The following is a 2,902-nucleotide window of genomic DNA, read 5'->3' as shown; positions in this document are numbered from 1 at the left end:
TGACAGGAGTCTTTTGGGATAACACCAGAAAATAAAAGTTTACTTCATTACCTACCTTTATAAATAAAGTCCATTTTCAGTTCATCAAAGGTGTTTGTAGCCCAGGAGCAAAATTGAGTCTGGTAGAGATCCATTCGGGGTACATTATACAAGGACCAATTTTAATCAAGAGAAATTTTGGATTAGATTAAGCAGTAATTAGTAATAGTTAACTGTTTAAACTTTTTCTTCATATATATAGCACTTTTAAAAAGTGTTTCTTATTGTCATGCTTAACAATTTTTAAAAATGAGATAAAAGTCAGTAACACAAAAATAAGCTTTTTAAAGTGTACAGTTGAGTGGCAGTTAGTACATTCACGATGTCGTACAACCACCACCTCTAATTAGTTCCAAAATATTTTCATCATCCATGCTGAATTTCAAAAGCTATATTTTGATTAATAATATAATAGAATATTTCTCAGTCACTGCATGAGTTACTACACTTATAGGAAACTGGAATGAGACAGCAAATGATTGAATTGTGCTAGTCCAACTACCTAGGAGGAATAACATTCTAGTGATGAAGCTTGTAATCCAAACCAAAGAGACAATAACCTCACAGTGATGTTTTATTCCCGGAGTTTCCATGGGGTTGAGTAGATTTCTTTAGACCGTAATGGTATTTTCCCACCCAGTCTTCAGTCACGATTTCCATGTGCTGTGTGAGCGACTACAGCAGGGCTCACCTGAATTTGCAGACGGACCGTGGATAAAGCCTTCCAAACCTGTCACGTGTCCATTGTGGAATAAGTGATACAAAGAGAAATAGGACACTATTTAAGTACAGCCATGTTGTTTTGCAGTATTCTCTTGAACCTGTAAAGTGAATTTAATAAAGAGAACAAAAAAAAGAGAAAGAAAAGAGAGTCTGCCTCATGTCAGTGGTGGTTTTCTTTCCCATCAGCTCTCCTAGAAGCCCAGGATGTGGAACTTCACCTGAGACCGCTGAGGAGACACATTCAGTGTCTCCAGGAGACGGAATTCCCACACACGCGTGTATTAATCGCCCCGTTATTTCACACCATCTGTCTGATCTGGAGTCATTCCAAGTTTTATAATACACCTGCTCGGATTATAGTTTTATTGCAAGAGTTTTGTAATCTCTTCATTGACCAGGTATGTAGCATTCAAAGTAGGGGCACTAAGGATCATTGCCATATGTTGGTTTTTTTTTTTTTGGTTCGTTGAGGATTGGTTAATTCCGGGTTCCGTTCGGACCCCATTTTTTTTTTTTTTTTTTGGAAGGGCGTTTTTTGTTATTAGGTTCCGGTTTTTTTTTATTTTTTATCCTAAATACGGCAAATTGGAAATCAGATACAAAAGACAAGTAGTCACTGGATTTTGTTTAATGCCCTTCCGTTCTTTAAAGAGGTTTAAGACAGTTTCTACTAAAAGGCAGATATGCATAGTACTTTGTAGCTTTCTGTTAGGTTTCCACAGGATCATTGGCTGATGGAAGGCTTTTGGAAAGTAAAGTAAGAGAATCTAGCTAGAAAAGAATTATCCTCAAAAACCAGTGGTGGAATTGTATTAAAAGAATTCTGATTTATTGTTGATCTTTAAAAATCTCTCGTTTATAATTGTTTCTCTTCAGTCAACGAAATGTTAAAAAAATTGGACTGTTCCGCTTCCTTTCTGTGTGAACATTGATTCTTCTTGTGTCCATAATATCAGAGAATATGATATAGTTTGAGACCTAAATGATACTTGGAGGGCACATATGCAGTGTTTTCTGGGGGCTGCAGATGTCTTAGTCTGCTTGAGCTGCCGTAACAAAATACTATAGACTGGGTGACTTTTTATTTTGAGAAATTAGTAACTCATAGTTTTGGAGCTTGGGAGCCTAGATCAGGATGCCCGCATGGTTATCTTCTGGTGAGACCTCTCTTCTGGCTTGCAGATGGCTGCCTTCTTTCTGTCCTTACATGGCAAAAAGAGATCTCTCTCTCCTTATAAAGCCACAGCCCTATCAGATTAGAGTCCCACCCATATGACCTCATTTAATTACCATAATTGCCTCCTGAAGATCCTGTCTCCAGATACAGTCACATCGGTGGTTAAGGCTTCAACATATGAATTTTGGGGGACACAACTCAGTCCATAACAGGGTGTGTGTCTGAACCACTAAGGAGATTTTGTGAAACACATGCCAGAGGGTCAGAATCTGGGTATACGGCTTAGCCTTTGAGTTCTTAAGAAGGCTTCCTACCAGAATTGGCTCTCCTCTAGTTTCAGCTGACAAATTGGAGTAAAAACTGTACATGTTTATGTGAGGCTGGAAAGTCCAAGAATGCAATGACCTCAGGAATAGCTTGTTCCAGGGGACTAGATAATTTCAAAGCTTCCTACCATCCTCCATTTTGCTAGTTTGTGTTTGACTTTATTATCCTCGGCCGCTCATGACATGTTAAGTAAGATGGCTTTCTATAGTCCCAAGTGCACATTCTTGTAGTAGAGGAACTTCACTGGAAAGAGGCTGTTCTTCCTTTTTTTGGTTCTGGCTCAGTGCATTTTATTTCCATTCCTGGAATAATCATTGTGGCCAAAATGGATATTTTAGAAAGGCCTGGGTTTCTTGCTAGAGGACAGTGGGGAACTTGATTGACTTAAATCACTGATCTAGTCTAATGCTTCCCAGAGATTTTAACATCATGGCTCATATAGAAAATTAAAATTTTCGTATTACATAGTGAGAGAAATTAGAAGGGATTAGGAGCCCTGAAAGTTTTCTTGCAGTCAAGACAAACAGTGTAGAATTCCTGCTGCCCCAGGCATCAGAACTTTGCTGTTCCAAGCAATAAAGAGAATAATGTTGTTGATAAACTGGTTGGGAATTGTGTTCCAACCCAATCCCTGAT

The 2,902-nt window shown here is 38.4% G+C and overlaps 1 protein-coding gene across 8 annotated transcripts in view; it reads left to right on the top strand.

The window, feature by feature from the left end:
- Positions 1 to 2,902, top strand: part of LOC105294974 (dynein heavy chain 11, axonemal) — a 128,174-nt gene that overhangs the window by 15,075 nt on the left and 110,197 nt on the right. Inside the window, exon 1 of one of the 8 annotated variants that reach the window (XM_023532791.1) lies at positions 15 to 1,160. The exons of 6 other annotated variants lie outside the window; for them this stretch is intronic. The gene's annotated coding sequence lies outside the window, so the exon portion shown is untranslated. Of the gene's footprint in view, positions 1 to 14; positions 1,161 to 2,902 lie in introns of those variants that run through there. One more of the 8 variants, XM_023532773.1, reaches the window with a different exon arrangement.

This window comes from Pteropus vampyrus, unplaced genomic scaffold (assembly GCF_000151845.1).
Source record: "Pteropus vampyrus isolate Shadow unplaced genomic scaffold, Pvam_2.0 Scaffold4, whole genome shotgun sequence".
Lineage (NCBI taxonomy): Eukaryota > Metazoa > Chordata > Mammalia > Chiroptera > Pteropodidae > Pteropus > Pteropus vampyrus.
This window is presented reverse-complemented; position numbering and strand designations above follow the sequence as displayed.